Source organism: Miniopterus schreibersii (genome assembly GCF_964146895.1).
Source record: "Miniopterus schreibersii genome assembly, chromosome: 7".
In the NCBI taxonomy this organism is placed as follows: Eukaryota; Metazoa; Chordata; class Mammalia; order Chiroptera; family Miniopteridae; genus Miniopterus; species Miniopterus schreibersii.
The window spans coordinates 15230146-15251613 of NC_138108.1; the positions used below are offsets into that span (position 1 = coordinate 15230146).

General features: G+C 34.1%; 1 protein-coding gene across 2 annotated transcripts in view; it reads right to left on the reverse strand.

Moving 5' to 3' along the window:
• The window catches only part of SPAG16 (sperm associated antigen 16), a 557305-nt gene that overhangs the window by 493816 nt on the left and 42021 nt on the right, over positions 1-21468 (reverse strand). The gene's annotated exons all lie outside the window — the stretch shown is intronic.

Below are 21468 nucleotides of genomic sequence, written 5' to 3' on the forward strand. Positions count from 1 at the left end.
ATATTGAGTGTCAACTGTAACTGAAATCAAATACAATAAAAAAAAGTGGCCAATTTAAAAGAATAATAGAAAACTCCCAAAATTATTTGCCATGTATATAGAAGCTGGGGTTAGGATCCTTATTTAAACATTTATAAATCACAAAGGTGGAAAATAAATAAAGGATATGTTTATATGTTTCATTATATGAGAACTACAATTGTCCAATAAACATAATAAAATGTTTAATTCACTAATAACCAAAAAATGCTAATTAATAATAATTAGCATTTATATAAATTTTTATTTTTATTTTATAATTTAGAATACAAATTTATATTTTATAATGAAATATTTTTCTTTTGTCCTATTCGCAAATATCCTAAACACATATTGGTGAAAATGTGAGAAAAAAGCACTTCTTCAAATTTTTTTTTAATTAAATCTTTGGGGTGACATTGGTTAATAAGATTACATAGGTTTCAAGAGTACAATTCTATGACATACCCTCTGTATATTGCATTGTGTGCCCACCATCCAAAGTCAAATCTCCTTATGTCACCTTATATTTGACCCATTTACCCTTTACCACCACCCCACCCCACTTCCCTCCAGTAACCACCATACTTTTGTCTGTTTCTATGAGTTTTTGTCTTTCTTGTTTATTTGTTGCTTGTTGCTTTATATCCCACATGAGTGAAACTATATGGTTAGAAGTATAACTGGTATACCTTTTCCTGAGGGAAAATTTGCAACGCATATAAAAATTGTACATATGCTATGATAATGAAGCCAAGGCCTTCATTCTTGCAATTCAAGTCCATTTGCCCCCGTTTTGATTTCAGTAGTGGCACGGCTTGGAGGAACTGTTCCTACATTAGCAGGCAGTCTTGGTTGCTGTCATCCATGGCACCTTGACTTCCAAGGGATAACCCAAGATAGCCCACCAGCAATGTTAACACTGAGCCAACTGGCCTAAAGACGGAAACAACACAACTTATTGATCCCAAGAGTCAAATCCTGAGGTTTCTCTCCTTTCCAAGACTGAGAGCTTAAAGCGTCTCTTTATTTGTGTGAATTTTCTTATTGCCTTCCAATAAATTGTTACAGTTTTACTAAGTTGCCAAAGTTTCTGCTGCTACAACCACAAAACCCTGTTACACAAATAGGTTACTGACTAAAGATATATATGCAGGGATTTGAGTGGCTATTATTTACTATATTAAGGAAAAGGAGATGAAAGCATAAATACCAAAATATGTGTTCTAAATAAATCATGCTACACCCAAATAATGGCGTGCTAGATAATTACTAAAAATGATATTGTGGAACAACACTGAATGGCATGGAAACGGTTCTTACTTCAGAATCCTTCTATGATGAAGATCTGTCCCTTCTCCTTTATCCATTTAATCATGTTTACACTTATTTATATCAGTTTTGACTCATGTCCATATGTTTTATACTTGGAGTTAAAATACAATACCCGGTTATCTTGTTCAAATCGTTACAGCTTTGGTCACTTGTAGCTTCTCCAGGTTAACGCCCGCGTCCTAGGTCTCTGTCACGCTCACATGTTTTTGTCCTTTGCTTCCTGACACTACCACTCATTCCAGTCTCATCATCCAGCCTGAGCATCACCTGCTCCCCAGGGAACCCCGTTTCCTTTCATTGGAGAATGAATGCCAGCACATTTAACACAGTAAAACACCGTATCTGCATATGAAATAAGATTTGGGATTTTTAAAATTCACTAGTTAATTAAGGTCCTGAGAGTCTGTCTAGAATATTAATAGAATAAAGAATGGAATGCTAACAGAATAGTACATATCATGCTTGTGTTACAGAAGTGGAGATCCAGAACTTTTGCTGCAATGAGGTCACATATCAACCACACATTCCCCTTCTGGCTTGAGTATATCCCTTAATCCTGGCAAAAAACACTAGACACATGACTGATATTGAAGGCCACGCATCTTTCTTGTTTTCTAAAACTCTCCAAACTATAAAGGCTCCTCAAGACCCATGACAAAAAAAATAAATGAAACTTAGGAGACAGAATTTTCAGGCTGCCAGAGGTTTCCCTCCTAAGCCCAGAGCCTGGGAGGAAAATAAACCCCTGGACAAGATGTTTAAAATCCCAGATTCTACAAGGACACGCTTGAGAAAAGTGTGAGGTACGGCATCCCTGGAACGGCTCCCACCTGTATGAAACAGAACATCATCCAGCTCACACTGATGCATAAATGTACCAGGTGCTTGTCACATCCTTAGTGTCATTTAGGCTTCAGGAAATCAACACTGTCACAGTTAAAGATGGGTTATTAAATAAAGAATAAAAGAGTACACTTTAAAATGGTATCTAAAAATGCTAACTCCTTCAGTAACTTAGCTATGGAGAAAAGGCCACTCACTCACCTTACTGAGGGTGCTTCAGTGGCGTATTTTAGTACGCCCGCTAACGCAAAGCACTATGGTGTGCATCTTCTCATGCTAGGTCACAGTCAGGCTTTAAAAGTGAGTATGATTAAATGTAGATTGAAATTGTTGTGTCCATAACGGGCAAAATGGCATATTCTTGCACAGAAATTATTTCATTTTCAAAAGCTATTTCATCTACTCCTGTCCCTGCGGATAACAATGATGGGGCCTAAACCCGCTATGAATCAGAGAAGTGTGACAACTGCCCTTGTCACATTCCTTCCCACCCTTTGTTTCCTTCTTCCAAACTCCTTTCTCATGGCTCCTTTAAGGCTCAAAGCATCCACTGCAGAATCCTGACTGGATTTACTTTCCTCTAAAAGAATCCCTTGCTCGATGCCCTGTTCTCTGTATCTCTAAACTAGGTACAAAGGGAAGTTAAGTTTTCCACGGACAGTGCCCTTTGGGTTCCACATCATCTCTGAAAGTCCCATGGTGTTTAAGGCCAGCTCGGAATACGGGGTATGGGCACTGCTGAAATGCTCTCTAAAAATAAAAGGTCTTCGATAATACCTGTTTTCACTAAGGATCCTCCTTATAACAAAGCCAATGAAGCATGACTGTGGAATGAAGGAGAGAGAAAAGTCTTTGGAGGCAGAGTTTTGGAATTTGAGCTTATTTTTACCCCAAATAAATAAAATTTCCTGGCCTTTAGTATCTTTACCTACAAAATGGGAATAACATTTCCTCTTTCAGGATTGTTAAAAGAATCAAAATGAAATAACATATTTAAAGTGTCTGTATTTAATAGTGCTATATCATCATAAAAATACTAGTGGTAACAGCTAACAAGGGAGACAGGAACTGTTATAAACACTTCAAGCTTCACAACCACCAAATGTGGCAGAGACCATTGTTCGCCCCATTTTAAAGGTGGAGACACTAAGGCAGAGAGCCTGCTTACTGGTGTCAAGGCCAGACAGCTGCTAAGTGACCAACCCAGCATCTGAGTGCAGGGACGAACCCTCTCTCCTGAGTCTCTCTTCTTGATCCTGCCAAACTATTCACTAATTTTAAGGTAACCTAACCCTGCATTGAAGTATTTCTTAAATATTCTCTTGTTTATGTCTAATGGTGGGAGTTGAATACGAAAGCAAAGCAAGCTTGGGCCTTTGAATGGGTATTTTCTTCAGCATATCTGATTCTACCCTTGGAGAAAGAAACAGATGCTAACGCCAGACAAACATTCAGATTTTATGTAGCCAGAGTTTTTTTGGCTCAAATGTAGCAGAAAATAAAAGATAATTTTGTTCTGGTCAATGCAATCCAGAGAGAGGAATTATCTATCCCCTCCTCCCCATGAGATAAAGACATTAAACCAACAATAGCCAAAACGTTACTTTTTTGCCTCATGAAATAAGTTAATAAATACAAGCCTCTAGTGTTTGAAGTAACATCATGGTGAAAAAGCACTGGTTAGAAGATAGCCTTCCTCTAATAGATAAGAGCAAGGTCAGGGAGGGGAGGTACACAGAAGTTGGGGCTGTCATCACAGACAGGCTGTTCTTGCTGAAATTATATCTACCTCTGGAGGCCAGGGCTCTGAGGTCATGTACTACCCTTCAGGCCGGTACCAGGATGGAAAAGATGGTACTTAGGCTAAGCTTTGGTCTGGAAGGACAATTAACTCCATGTCAGCCAAAAAGTAAAATGCACAGCCTATAGGAACCTTCTGTCATGGGAACGGAAATTAAAAATGACATAATTGGGAAGTGGCTCCATGACATCTGGTACCATTTCTGATTTTCCTACCAATGTACCAAATAAATAGCACAGTGGTTCTCTGGATGTGTGTGTAAACATAAATGCTTAGAGGTATTGTTTCGTTTTTTAATTGCCTATGGAGAAGCATGATTCCTTTTTCAAAAAAAAAATTCAAGCTAACAAAAAGTTTTGAAAATTAACCCAGATGCCATTCTATACCAAATATTTAATGTTTCTAGAAACTCTATAATAGTATTAGGTTATTAAAAGAATGAGAACCTTATGTAACACAGAATATAATCCAATATGTGATTATACAGAATTACCTTTGGAAACATTTAATTTCTTCAAGAGTAAACTGAGAATACTCACGTGATTCCTATATTCACATCTACATTGCTGTGTAAATTGTAAAATCCCTTCTTGGCCTTTGTCTTTTAAAATAAAAATGTGTGTATGTGCCTTCCAGTTCACAGTAACACATTTTGTGAGCAATAATGCACTTATTTTTGCTTCATATGGCAACCTATTTTCTTCTCTCTTTTTGTCATCTGGAAAACTGGTAATGTCAGTCTCTGAAGAAAAATACGGCATATAAAGTACGAGCACACACTCTAAGGATTATCTGACAGTGCCTTTTGATGGATTATTCCAAACAGTACATATCACTGCTCTTATCCTTCATCATTAGATCAAATGCATCGTTTATCCAGGTTTACTCTCCATGAACACTAAGTTCCAAAAGGAAGCAATGAACATCACTGCCACCTTGACATGCATTATAAACATCAGGGGTGCATATGTCACATGCTAGGCAACAATGCAACTGAGGTACAGTACGAATGAACACTGTAAACCAACGTATATTGCTTTTGCTGTTGTTTAACGTTTGATAAAATAAACGCATCATTTAATTTCATCTTGTATTAACTGAGAAAGCAGTACTGTTCACAGTGCTGACAATAAATGCGACCTGTCATCTGTTCACCTGCTGTAAGAGCAGGAAGAAGACTACATAGAACTAGTTCCACATTGCCCGCTGCGCATGTAAAAGTCCGGCACAGAGTCCAAGTTACTGCAGTGGCTGAAAGAGAATGGGCCCTGACGACGACTCACAGTGACTGCTTATTTTTATTTGACCTCAGTTAATGCTACTAAAATAACCATTTCTATGAGCATATTTAGGAGAAAATGGTAATGGCTAAAACATTTAATAGAGAGGAAAAGAAAAAGATATAATTTCACAACGACTAAAAAAACAAAGTGGGTAATTAAGAAAGGAGACAAAATGATTGGAAGATACTGAATGAGGAAGCCGGAAAGAGGAATTACAACCAAGAATTTTTATGGAGGGGATACCACTCAGAGGGAATAAATGTAATGTGCATATTCACAGAGAGAAGGGACTAGTAAAATAGAGATGAGCGGTATAAGAAATCAAGAAAATCAAATTTTAAGTAAAAGATTTATCAACACCTCTGATTTATCAACACCTCTTTCCAAAACAGGCAGATGAAGCATTGAGAATCAGAATTAAAATAATACTTACCACTTTCTTTAATAAATAAGAATTCCTCTGCATTTACATCATCTTTACTAATTCCTAACCACTTAAAAGTTGAAAAACAGTAAGTTGCAATGTTTTGCCTTGTTAAAAAGAAAAATAAATAGGAAGTAAAAGTCCCTGATTGAAATGATGAAGCAAGTCAATATCTTTTCATATGAAAGCATAAGTAAAAAAAAAAAAAAAAAAAAAAAAGCTTCCAGCATGGCTCAGTGGTTGAGCATCAACCTATGAACCAGGAGGTCACAGTTCAATTCCCAGTCAGGGCACATGCCCAGGTTGCAGGCTCAATGCCCAGTAGGGGGTATGCAGGACGCAGACAGTCAATGACTCTCTCATCATTGATGTTTCTCTCTCTCTCTCCCTTTTCCTTCCTATCTCTGAAATCAATAAAAACATATAAAAATTTTTTTAAGAGTTTCCAAATAATGCATAATATGGTCCCATTACAAAGACAATACCATGGAGCAAAAACAGTCTTTTCAAAACTGGTTTCAGAACAACTGTACATCCACATGCAAAAAAAAAAAGAATGTAGACACAGACGACATTACATCCTTCACAAAAGTTAACACAGCATGGATCACAGACTTAAATGTAAAATGCAAAACTATAAAATTCCTCAACAGTAACATGAAACCCTAGATGACCCTAGGTATGGCAACACCCTTTTAAATATAACACCAAAGACAGGATTCATGGGGGGAAATACTGATAAGCTATATTTCATTGAAATTTAAAAACTTCTGCTTTGCAAAAGACAAGTGAATGAGAGTCACTGACTGGGGAATATTTGCAAACCAAACATCTGATAAACACTTTTCTCCAAAAAGCTCTTAAAACTGAGAAATAAGAAACCAAAAAAAAACTAATTTTTTAATAGACCACACACATTCACAGACCCCTCACAAATGACAAATAAGCAAATGAAAAGATGTTACATTTCATATGTCATCAGGGAAATCCAAATTAAAACATCAGTGAAATATTAAAATAATACCAATTAGAATAGAAAAAATTTAGTACACTGACAACACTAAATGATGGTGAGAGGTGGAGCAACAGGAACTCTTATTCCTTGCTGGAGGAAATGCAATATGGCACAGCAGCTTCCCAAGATATTATGGTAGTTCCTTACAAAACTAAATATAGTCTTACCATGCAATCCAGCAATCATGTTCTTTAGTATCTACTCAAAGGAGCTGAAAACTTATGATAACATAAAAACCAGCACATGAATTTCTATAGCAACTTTATTGATAATTGCCAAAACTTGGAAGCAACCAAGATGTTCTTCAAGAGGTGAATGACTAAACAATCTGTGGTACATCCAGACAATGGAATATTATTCAGCACTAAAAAGAAATGAGCTATCAAGCCATGAAAACACATGGAGGAACCTTAAATGTACATTATTAAGTAAAAAATCCAATCTGGAAAAGTTACACATGATATAACTGCAACTATATGACATTCTGAAAAAGACAAAACTATAGAGACAGTAAAAAAAATCAGTGGTTGCCAGGGGTTGGTGGGGGAAAGGGATGGATGGGTAGAACACAAGGGTATTTTTAGGGCAGTGAAAATACTTGGTATAATACCATAATGATGAATACATAGCATTATACATTTGTCCAACCTATATAATGCACACCACCAGGAATGATCCATAATGTAAACTACGGACTCTGGTGATTGCGATGTCAACATTGATTCACTGACGGTAACAAATGTACCACTCTGCTACGGGATGATGATAATGGCAAAGCTATGAATGTTTTGGTTCCAGGGGTTTGTGGGAAATCTATGCATTTTCCTTTCAATTTCTCTGTAAATCTAAAATAGCTGTAAAAAAGTCTTAGCCCTGGCCAGGAGGCTCAGCTGATTGGACCATCATCCCGTACACCTATAGGTGAGGGTTCCATTCCCAGTTGAGGCACATACCTAGCAAATGTGGAAGTATAGGGAACTTTCTTAACTTAATAAAAAATATTTACCACAGACAACAAATATCATTTCCCATGTTGAAACATCAGAAGCGTTTCCTTTAAAATCAAAAACAATATAAGAATGCTTACTCCAACCACTTCCTTTTAACCACTTTTTAGAGATTTTAGACAATGCATGAAGATAAGAAATATACATAAAATTTTCCAGAATTACAAAAGGAAAATCACAACTATCATTGTTCATAGATGATATCATTCACACAAAAAACAAACAAAAAACTACAAACTATTGAAACTGGGAGTTGAGCAAGGTCACTGAATTTAAGATCAACTTAGAGTGATCAATTTCATACCTACATAAGAACTAACAGAACACGTTTTTTTCATTTGTACGTTCATTCAAATACAAATATTTACGGCATAATTATTATTTGCCAGTCATGTTTTAGGCACTGAGAATGTATCAGTGAATAAAACAGATAGATATCCTGCTCTCATGGAGCTTACATTCTAGTGGGGAAGAGATACAATAAACAAGTTATTAAATACAACACATGTGTAAGAGAAACATATGTAGACATGCAAAGAGAAAAAGCAAAACAGCAAAGAGGCCTAGGAAGGATGTGGGAATGAGAGGCAGCACTAAAATTAAGTGGTGGCTATGCAAGGTATACCTAACAGAAAAAATATGAGTAAATCTTTGAGGGAAGTAAGAGGATGAGCCATTAGGATTATGTGAGGGAAGATAACTCAGGCAGAGGAAGCCTCAAGTACAAATGATTGTAGGCAAGAACATGCTTGGATTGTTCTACAAACAGGTAGGAAGCTACTGTAGCTGCAAATGAGTAAAAGATGTGAGAGTAACCAGGGGAAACGCCAGAGAGGTAAAAATGGGCCTTATCATGTAGGATCTCAAAGGCTAAAATGACTTTGCTTGTAACTCTGAGAAAGATAAGAAGCCACTACAAAGTTTTCAACAGAGAATTGTTATGGACACACTTATGTTTTAAGAGGGTCACTCTTGCCATGTTCAAAGTATCCAGAAGGAAAACAAATACAAGTCAAAGAGACTATTTAGGAGGCTAACGCAATAATGCAAGCTACAGATGACGGGAAAAACAAAAAGGGCACAGCAGTGCTGGTGGTAACAAAAGATGGAAGTGTGGATTTTTTCAAAGATAGAGCCAAAATAATTTATTTATCATATTTGACATGAAATGTTAAGTGAGAAATGACTCAGGAACAACTGCAGTTTTCTTGCTAAGTAACTAGTAGTATGGAGTTTCCATTAATTAAGATGGAGAAAATTGCAGGAGACAGAGTTTTAGTGAGGAATCCATGTCTAAGGAGTAGAGATGGATTGAAATCACCCACTTAGCAAGACAACAAAAAGAGGTCCCAAAACTGAGTTCTACAACATCTCAACATGCACAGTTTGGGGTGATGAGGAGCAAACAGTAAAGAAAATGGAAAATTATGGCATTTATTGGCAATAACAAGGCCTGAAAAATGACCAGAAAGGGAGTGGCTGAGAATGGATGGAGAACAGGATCACAAAAAAGGAAGCTGTCAAGGCACTGAAAGCCCAGCTGTTAGAAGGATCATCCCTGTTGATATTTGAATAAAAAGAATTGTGGAAGAACTAGTTTTCAAGAAAATCACAACGTCATAGGTCTTGATTTTTTTAATTAACCAAAAAAATGACCTGAGAAGAAGTGCCTACAATAAAAAGTTATAATAAGTGGGATAATCCAATGATATGAAATTCAAGGCACGTGTGTTCATCAAAGAGGGCAGAAGAAACTGAAATCAGCAATGAGATGCAAAGGGCACAATTTTTTCACTTTCAGGTCCAAAGCTATGATTGAGTAGAGAGTAGAGAAAACAGCCTGAACAATACTGTACAACATGGTGTGCAAGAGCTGTCTCAGGAGAGCTGACTGTGGCCATCCTTCCCAATGCCACTTTTAGTGAAGTAAGATGGCAGCTCAAATCACTGATGTATTCATAGCACAGAAACGAAAACACAACAAATTAAGGCTTCCCTCCCTCCCAAAGAACTGACTGTTAAGCATTTACTGGAACTCACTGGCTGCAGGAGAAACTATAAGTAGGGAAAAGCTGGATTTCTATTAGCATAGAAGCTGAAGGGAACATTCACTTAAGTTGAAAATATAGAGGATTTTGCTAATCAATACTCTTGAATTCCAGAGAATACAGAGATAAAAGTTTTGGGAGTCAGGAAATGAAATTAGAAGCTAAGTCAGAAAAGGTGATATAAGGAGACTTAGGGAGAATTAGAGTTCTAGAATAAATGATGAACTGGGAGGCCTAGGCTCCTTCTGAAGAGTAAAAAGAACATGGATAAAGTGTCTGGGTATTGAAAAGAGAATTGGGGGAAGACAGACCAGGAACACATGCTGCTCAGAGTCTCCCATTTGGCTCCTGCTGACAAAGGTGTGATGTTTCATACATGGGCAGCTTTACTCTGAGTGTTCGGGCACTCTGCTGTCTACTGCCAATAGTGTCCTGCAAAGGTGTGGTCTTATTCCAAGTTTGAGAGTTCCCTCTCAACTCCTGCTGATGGAGGCATTCAGTTGGACAGAGGGTTGATCTTGCACTGAGTGCTTCCTCTTGATTTCTGTTAAAGGAGGCCTCAAAGTCAACAAAGGACAAGTTATTTATTTTAACTACCTATAAAAATTATTTATAATAGAAAAACTTCTAAGGTACTCAGAATTACATTTAACAAAATCATGGAGATCTATATGGAGAAAAGCATAAAATGTTATTGAAATATACATGTAAAAACTCTAAATATATGGGGAGAGAAACTATGTTATTTCATGCATTGAAACACTCACCAGTTATCTCTAGATTGATCCATAAAACCAAAGTTATTCCAATAAAAGTCATAAGAAATAAGTTCTCTAGAATTTTGGCAAGCCTGTTTTAAAATTTATAGAGAATTCTAGAATAGCTAAAACACTTCTGAAGAACAAGAGTAAGGCTGAGGAAATTTCCTAATATACGTCCAAACTTTATTTAAAACTATAATAATTACAAGTATGATACTGCCTCAGGAATAAACAAACTCAGTGATGGAACATAAAACAAAGTCCAGAAACAAGACCATGTAGACAGAGAAACTAGGTAAATAACAGAGCTGTTACTATAGACCACTGGGGAGAAAAAAGAGCCATATAATAAATTGCCTGAGACAAGTAATTATCTGAAGAAAACCAAGTGAAGTCAGATTCCTACTACATTGCACATTAAAAAATATTCCAATGTGATTAAATATTTAAAATTGGAAAGCAAATTTTATGAAGATATGTCCAGTCCAGATAAGACGGTACAGACTATATCTCCTCCTGCTTTTGCTTTATAAATACCACTCTAAACCCTGGAAATAATGTAAGACACAACCAAAGCAGAACTCTGAAAAGTAGAAATAGGAAGGTAAACTAGATAGTGATGTCAGGATTAAAGAATAGCATACTGGCATAATATTATACCACCCCTACTCGATGGAAGAAAGTGACGCAGGTCTGGTCCCTAACCTGGTAATCAAAGGTAACGTTTCCTAACAATAATCAAATCAAACTAGAAAAAAATTAGACAACAGGAAAATCTCTTAAATACATGAAAATTAAACACCACACTTCTAAATAATCCATGGATCAAAGAGCAATTCTCAAAGAAAATAAAAAATATAGAAATGAATGGAAAATAAAAATACAACATATTAAAAGATGTGGGATGCAGCTAAAGCAGTGCTGAAAGGAAAATTTATAGCACTACATGCTTACATTACCAAAGAGAAAATGTCTTGAATCACTGATCTAAGTTTCTACATCAAGAAAGTGGAAAGAGAACATAAGAAACCCAAAGCTAGAAGAAGAATAAAGGGAATAATAAAGATAAAAGCAGAAATCAATAAAATCATAAACAGAAAATAAATTCAGAAAATCATGAAACAAAAAATAGTTTTTGTTTAAAAGTCTGTAAAACTGATAAAACTCTATACGGCAATACTGACAAAAAGAAAAAGAGAGAAGACACAAATAAATATCAAGAATGGAACAGAGAATATCACTACAGATGCTTTAGTCATTAAAAGTATAATAAAGAATTATTATAAACAATTTCATGCTCATAAATTTAACAATTTAGAAAGGACCAATTTCTCAAAAACCAAAAACTACTGAAACTTAATTAAAATGAAATAATCGGAATAGTTCTATACCCATTAAAAAAATTAAATTGTTAATTAAAAAGCTCCGAAAAAAGAAATCTTCAAGCCCAGATGCTTTCATTGGAGAATTCTACCAAATATTTAAAAACAAATTACCAACTACTCAGCAATAAGAATGAAATATTGATCCATGCAATAGCTTAGATGAATCTCAAGAAATTATGGTGAGTGTGAAAGTCAACCCTCAAAAGTTAAATATCATGATTTCCATTTAAATAGCAATATTGAAATGACAAAATTATGAAGATGTAGAACAGATTAGTGGTTGTCTAAGGTTAGAAAATGGCAGCACAGCGGGGGGAGGCAAGTGGGTATGAGTATAAAAGAGCAACAGCTGGGGTCCTGATGGTGATGGAACTATTCCATACCTTGACTGTATCAACATCAATATCTGGACTGGGATATTATATTTCAGTTTTTCAAGATGCTACCATTGGAGGAAAGCAGATAAAGTGTACAAAAAACCTCTCTTGTTTATCTCGTACAACTGCATGTGAATCAGCAACTACCTCAAGATAAAAAGGTTAGTTTTTAAAAAATTACAGACATTCATGGAACACAGTAAAATTTAAATAAATTCTATAGATTAAATAAGAGTATTGTAAAAATGTTAATCTCTTAATTTAAATAATTATACATTTTGTGTTTATGTAAGAGAATGTCTATGTTTTTAAGAATTACACACTGAAACATTTGACAAAGGGAAAAATAAATAATAAACAAAAATACTAAAAGAAAATACACGAGCAAAGCATTCTGGCCATGGGATAGGATAGGATCTCAAGCAAGTATCAATAAATTTTACCATATAAGAAAATATTGACAAATTTGACTACATTAAAATGAAAAACATTTTTCTGGGTTACTTTTTAAAAAATAAAAATTGTATATATTTTAGTCGTAAAACATGACAAAATGAAGAACTTCTATTCACTAAAAGACACTATAAAAATAGAAAATATAAGTTACCATCTGGGACAAGATATCTACCATTCATATAACTGATAAAAAAGTATCTAAGATGCATTGCAGATAAAAGATCAATAACCTAATGAAAAAATGGGCAACATTTATGAGCTAACATTTCATAGAAGCTAACATATGAGTGGCTTCTAAACAAAGAACATATTTAATTATTAATCAGAAAAATGAAAATTAAGACCCAGTGGGTAACATTTTACTCCTTCGATGGGCAAAAATCAAGAACTCTGGTAATACCAAGTGCTGGAAAGGTGTTAGAGTAATAGAAACTGTGTGGATTTGTAAATATGTTCATTCAACTAACTTGGAAAAGCAACGGACACTATCTGGTAAAATCCTAATGCCCAGTGATCCCGCAGCTCCACTCCTAGATTAGTATACTACAGGACATCTTCCATATGAGCAGCACCTAAAGACGTAGAGGAATATTCACCACATCACTGTTTATTAAACCAAGACTTTGCAAACAACCTGAGTTCACATTAAGAAAGAATAGAAAAGTAAATATTTTGAAATAAACTATAAAGCCACAACAGCAATATGGAACAATCTTAGAAACAAAACACAAAATGAAAAAAGCAAGCAGAAGATTACATATATTATACCTTACTTTCATTTATTTATAGATAATATATATTTAATGTAACATATATTATATTCAAATATATGCATAATATACTTAAATATTACTTGAAAATATTTACTTTTTAAATCATTGTATGTTTAATGCACAAACCCTTAATGTTCCATAAAGCACTATTCTGAAATATAGATAATATAGATATTAATATTGACTGAAGTTCTCAAAATTCTGAGCTTTTATTGTAATCTCATTTTTGTATTTTCTAAATAATCTATGCTTATGCATAATTCAAAATAAATAGAGTTAAAAACCTGAGAATAATTAGCATTTCTCAATTGCTTTTATTCTGATTCACATTTACTTGTTCTCATGTAAGCAGAATATATTTAGTATAATAATATATTTCCATTTATTTGATTTTCTACTCAGAACAGATTTATAAACAAGTTGGCTAATCCTTATGTATTTAACATGGCAGGATTTTATGAATAAACATTTTGATTAATATATCTCCCCAGGGATTTTTAATGAATTATTTCCACTGTTGAAGACATTCAACATTATTATCAAATTATAGGCATTAAAATTCCCATTTGCACATGGTTACAGACTTTTTAATACCTTCCAGATTTCTAAACTCTAAAAAACTACAAAGCTAATTTCCATTTTAGCAAGTTTATGTCTGAGAAATAGAATGATTTAACATCCTAATGTAATATTCACAATTACTGGCAAAATCAACCAGATCTTGGGTTGATACCAGACTCACAGTGATACTTTAGGCAAAATAATAATAATAATAATAACTACATAGCAATACTAGAGAATACTACACAAATTGCAACTAAACTCCTTCTAATAAATGTAAAGTATGACCATGTAAGAGCACTGAACTGCTCAAGTATACCATTATCATAACCAGTGTGGCATGACACATTATGATGTTATACACTTTCTTTCCTCTTCGTATTTTCCTTATATTTAAACTGTAATCTATTTTATATCACCACTGGCAGATGTCATGACAAAGATATTAAATAAGATTTGAATTTTTTCATTAGGTGAATCAAAATATAGAATAGCCCCTAAAGAAGTTGAGAGGTGTGTAAAATTTTTATGAACCTAACAGCACTTTCTAACATAACAGGAAAGCATGCAAACATTAGAACATCAAATTAGTCACCATAATGCTCTAATTTCCATATCTCTGTTTGTATATAATCTGAATTAGGAAAACCACACCTACCGTCACAGAAAGCCATTGCTTAATTATTCAAGCCAAATATTGTATAATAAAATGACCAAAAAAAAGATTAAAAGGAATGAATCTAGAAATCTAATAAACTATTCAGTGTCACCTATATCATATTTCACACAAAAGAATGAAATAGTATTAACAATTAAGTATTATTTATCTTCAGGTAAATAATCTCTTCTATAGAAACACTACCATTTCATAAGTATCAATTCCAAATAGGCAGGATGCTAGATATATTACATATATTATTTCTTTAAGTCATGACAAAAACCCTTTGATGTATACAATACTTTTTCTAGTCTACAGAGTTGGAAGCACAGAAGTTAAGTATTTGTCCAGGTTTGTACAAGTATTAAGTGGTAGACTTGCATTTCAAATACAGTTTTAGGCTTCAAAGTAATTCATACTCTAAAACAGCTTCCACCAAAGTGCACACTACAGTATGTTAGTAGGTGCCATGCCAAAGGAAAAGATTATGATAGTTAACTAATCAGGGGTAAGGTATGGAAGTTCTACATAATACTATGTAGAACAAATAATATTTTTTTGCTCACTGAACAAAAGATATATATATTTGCATATACATGTAATTTCTAAAGCTCTAAAAGAAGATAATTGGAAAAATATATGAAAATGCATTCATAGTTTACGAGAAAGCAGTTATTTTAATAGCTACATTGGTAGTATAAGCTACAAGTTTGAAAAGCCATTCTTAGCACGTATTATTAATAAACACAAAATTAATTGATTAAAATAAATTAACAAATTATTAGCTATTTTAAGGGAGACATCTAAACTTTAGCTAAATTTTTTTTTTAATAAATTCTGAATAACTGTTGCTAAACCAGCCATTGCCTGGGGAAGTAATTTAAAAATTTTCGTATGTATAAGATTTTAAATTGTTCCTTTAATAAGAGTTTTAAATTTTACTTAAACATGAAAATAATATATTTCCCAAAATATAGCAGGTAATGTTTCTTTCATCCTTTAACAACATTTGAATATCTGCAGAGAGGTGGAGGTGGGAGGAAGGAGTGAAGGGGAAAGATGGAGGACATCTGTAATACTCTCAACAGTAAAATAAATTGTAAAAAACTATATTGTATATATTGTGATGTTTATATATCCTTCCCAACATGTCCTCTGTTACTATACATTTGAAGAAGAAATATCTATGTTTCCTTGATAATATCTTTACAATACTTTAAAACATGTTTTCCTGCAGAAATACATAAGGGGTAATAAGAACATAAATCTGTTTTCATGTGGGAGCATAATAATCTAGATAGGATCTTTTCACTTAAAAGAGCATGTTTGCACTCCAACCAAAAAGATATTAAGAATTAAATCAGGCAGTAAAAGGATAGAAGGAACAAATTAGCAGTTCCTTATCTTTCTTAATGCTCTCCCAGTTTCTTGAACTACTTTCAATGGTGGTGCTTTTTCTTTTCCTGCAAAATCACTGAGTACATAGGTCTGGACACCAGGTGAGTGGTAGATATTTAATACATAAAAATTGGAATGTAGAAGAATTGTGATTGTAAGCTTCAAATTTAAATCTTCAAGGAGTCATTAAAACAACAGATTTGAACTGCCGTGGATGCTATATGATTCTTTTTTCCCTTCTACAAAGGAAAATAAATTCTATACATAAATATTACCTTTTAAAACTACTCAAATCTATATGGAATTCTTCCATTCAGCTTCTTTTTAATATATTGACATGTTGAAAGTTTCATATGTATTATCACCATTCAAAGTCCAACTTAAATAGTAATTATTTTCTCCTAACTGTAACTAATGCCACTATAAAAAGTATCCAGTTAATTGTGTAATGGCTCATAGTTCCCTTAGAGTAAAATATATTTCACAGGTAGAAGGAAATTGTTATAATATATAGTTATCTTTACAAAACCTAACCCATTGACTGTTTCAGTAACCTACTGATTAGCTTAGATACAGAAGTAAACTGTTTTACCAGTGTTCACACATATTGTTTACCTTAATTCAAAATAAAATAGTTTAAAACATAAGAATTAACTTTAAAGTATAGTCTCATATTAACTCAACCTTAAAGAAGAGATTTTATAATGTTATAGAAATATATAGAGGAATTAATATAACATATCAGGAATCAGATGGCTAACAGAGTTGAGAATTAAAGATATACAGATATCTAAAGACCAGTTTACAGAGGCATATTTCAGGAAGAAATGTTCAATGCCACACAGAGTAGGCTATTAAAGACAGTCTAGAGGGCTGCTAAAGTAGTCCATGGAGACTAGTTTTAGAAAGCCCCCATAATCTCCACCAGATTCCCTAAACACAACCAAAGTAAACATTTAACTTAAGCAAATTTGTTCTGCAAATGAAACTTCAAGATGAGTTATTTATAGCCTTAGAAACACAGGAAAGCAATAGAAAAGATCAAAACTAAGCATTGTCTTTTTAAAGATAAATAAAAATCAACAAACCTTTAATGACACTAAGAAAAAAAGACTCAAATTTAATCAGAAATGAATGAGAAGATACTACAATTTATAGCACAGAAATACACAAGATCATAAGAGTCTACTATGAACAATTATATGCCAACAAATTAGTAATTTAGAAGAAATGGATAAATTCCAAGAAACATATAACCTCCCAAGACTGAATCAAGAAGAAACAGAAAATCTGAACAGGCTATATAAGGAGAATAAATCAGTACTCAAAAACTTCCCAACACAAAAAGGCCAAGACCAGAAGGTTTCACTAGTGAATTCTACCATACATTTATAGAAGATTAACACCCATCTTTCTAAAAAACTGAAGAGGATGGAACACCCCCAAACTCATTTTACAAGCCCAGTATTACCCTAACACAACAATCAAAATAAAGCACTACAAGAAAACTATGTACCAATACCTCTGATAAATATAAATTCAAAAATTCTCAACAAAATATTAGCAAACTAAATTCAGCAATATACTAAAACGATCATACACCATGATCAAGTGGAATTTATCCCTGGGATGTAAGGATGGTTCAACCTAAGCAAATCAGTAAATGTGATATCACAGTAATAAAAGTCATGTAATCATCTCAATAGATGCAAGAAAAGGATTTGACAGTTTGACATTCTTTCCTGATAAAAACCCTCAACAAACTGGATATTTAAGAAACATACCTCAATATAATAAAGGCCATATTCAAGAAACCCACAGATAACAACATAATAAACAGTGAAATGCTGATAGCTTGTCCTCTAAGATCAGGAACAAGACAAGGGTGCCCATTCATTCCACTCTTATGCAACATGGTACTGGAAGTCCTAGCTAGAGTGATTAGACAAGATAAAGAAATAAAATGCATCTAAATCAGAAAGGAAAAAGTAAAATTGTCCTTATTTTCCAATGTTATGATCTTATATATAGAAAATCCCAAAGATTCAACCAAAAACCTGTTGCAACTTTCAACTAATTCAGTAAAGTTGCAGGATATAAAATCAACATACAAAAATCAGGTGTTTCTATGTACTAACAATAAAATATCTGAAAAAGAAATAAAGAAGGCAATTCCATTCACAGTTGCATCAAAAACAACAAACTACTTAAAATTAAATTTAACCAAGAAGTGAAAAACCTGCACAATGAAAACGAAAAGACGATGAAAGAAAGTGAAGACACAAATAGAAAGATATCCCATGTTCATGGATCAGAAGAATTAATATTGTTAAAATGTCCAAACTGCCAAAAGCTACCTGTGGAGACTGTTTCATGCTGACTACTGCCTGATCTCTGCAGGACCTGCCAGCTGTATCGTGGCCAGAACAGAGATTGCTTCCCTAAAATCCCCTTAGAGACTGTCTAATCCACCCCTCGCTTGTGCCCCTCAGCAAGGTTTGTGCTGGTTCCTGGAACAGGCTGTAGCCCTGCCCTGTAAAGCATGTAAGGCATCTTCCCCTTTCCTGAGTTAGGACATACCCTAGTACCCTTATCTATCCCACCCTCTCCTATATAAACCCTTAATGCCTACCATAAAGCATGGAGGAATATACCTATGTCATCTGGCTATCACCTGAGAAGCAAGTTCCCTTAATTCACACTAAATGTAATGATGGAGTTGTCAACCCTTCTTACTGTCTCTGGGCCCGGTAATACTTTATATAACACCATATATAGATTCAATGCAATCCCTAACAAATTCCAATGACATTTTCACCTGAAAAAAATCCTAAAATCTGTATAGAATCACAAAAGATCCTAAATAGCCTAAGTAATCCCAAGAAAAAAGAACAAAGCTGGAGGCATCACAACCTTGGTTTCAAACTGTACTATAAACCTATAGTAATCAAAAGAGTATAGTAATGACATAAAAATAGAAACAAAGACAAATGGATCAAAATAGAGAGCCCAGAAATAAACTCCCAAATATGCAGTCAACAGGTATTTTACAAGAGAGCCAAGAATACTCTATGATTCAATAAATAGTTTTGGGAAAACTGGATAGCCACATGCAGGAAAATGAAATTGGATCCCTATCTCATGCCATCTATAAAAAATAAACTACAAATGGATTAAAGCCTTAAACAAAGACCTGAAACTATAAAACCCCTGGAGAAAACAGGAAAAAAGCTCCATGACATTGGTCTTATCAATGATATTTTTGGATATGATACCAAAAGCACAAACAACAAAAGGAAAAAATCAACAAGTGGGACACATTAAACAAAACCTTCTGCACAGCAAAAGAATCAACAAAATGAAAGGTGAACTATGAAATGGGAGAAAATATTTGCAAACCATGTATCTGATAAGAGGTAAATATCTGAATACATAAAAAAAAAAACTCATACAGCTCAATAACAACAACAAAAAAAGAACCAATCTAAGTAAAATACTGGCAGAAAAAATGAATAGACATTTTTCAAAAAAAAAAAATGAAGACATACAAATGGCCAACAGATACATGAAAAAATGCTCTGCATGAATATGCAGATCACAACTACGATGAGATATTCACACCTGTTAGAATGGCTATCATCAAGAAAACAAGAGATAAGTATTTGTGAGGATGTAGAGAAAAAGGAACCCTTGTGCACTGTTAGTGGAAATGTAAATTTGTGAAGCCGCTATGGAAACAGTATGGAGGTCTCTCAAAAAATTAAAAATAGGGCTACTATGTGATCCAGTAATCCCACTTCCAGATATATTTCGAAAGGAAATGAAAATCTTGAAGAGATATCTGCACTCTTAAGTTCACTGGAGGATTATTCACAATATCCAAGATATGTAAAGTTTCTTCCAATGGATGAACACATAAACAAGATGTGGTACACACACACACACACACACACACACACACACAGGAATGGAATATTATTCAGCCATGAGAAAGGACAGACTGCTGTTTAAGACAGCACAGATGGGCCTTTAGGGCATTATGCTAAGTAAAGTCAAGTGAGAGAAAGAAGAATACTGTGATATCACTTATATGTGGAATCTAAAAAAAAAAAAAAAGCCAAATTTATAGAAATGGAGAGGAGAGTGGTGGTTATCAAGGGCAGAGGTGTGGGGGAATTGGAGAGATGTTGGTCAAAGTGTATAAATTTGCAGAAAAAGAAAAAAAATTATTAATAAAAATGGTAACTTAGCGAAGGGAGGAAGAATTCACTATATCCTTCACGTTAGTTCTTTTGTAAGGCCTGAATTTTCCTATCATGTTTATTTTAATGCAATATAATATTTTAATGCAATATAATATTTTAATGCAACACCAAAAAGAATATACTATGCAGGAATAGGTAAGGTACTTGTTCTATATTTCAGCAGCTTTTTGTCACATAAAAGGCCAACATTGTATTACTAATGTACAGTCTTATAAGCCATAGCACTTAGGGAGTGAATCAAGAAATCATTTGATTTAGCACCTGAAAGTGAATGTTGATGCCATTAGGTGAAAATGCTCCTGATGAAAATCACCTCATCACACCTAAAATCCTTAAATGCTATTATTTTTTATTGTTCTGAGTGCTCTATTTGCTCCCCAAACTACTAACCTCTATGGAAATAAATAAAAATTACCCAAATAAGAGCAAGCACTACTTACTGACAGCAACAGTCATCCGCCACCACTGCTTGCATTTGGCTGAGACTTAGAGGAAGGCAGGTGGAGGAGTGGGAAAGGGTTATGGTGGCAAAAAGGGAAGGTCCACCTTGATGGGAGGTTGTTGGCATGGGCGGAAGCTGAAAGCAGGCTGACTACAGGAGTGGATCTACCAAAAATACCGTAAGTCCATAAAGTAATAGTGATAATAAAGGAACAGTAAAATACTAATCTGAATATCACACAAAAAGAGTTTACCTTTTTGTAAACTTATCTTTTTGCCTTAGTCTAACCCCAAAGCATTTAGTCTGTATTTTATTCAGATATTATATACAATACTATGTTCTAATGCATGCCATTGAGGGGAAAATGTTACTGATGTTAGCTAAATAAATGATATATTATTTGAATTCATAAAAATTTGTTGTTCTTATAGAATTACTGCTAAAAGATGTTACACTTGTAAATGCATTCATTTTTAAATGAATGCCAGATATTTTAGAACTCAAAGAAAACAACTACTTTAGGGAAAACATTCATTACCTCAGCTAGACTTTCATGCAATTTTCATAACAAGAAACTAAAACCCCTCAGGGGTTTTACCTAACTTTCTTTCTTCCTCA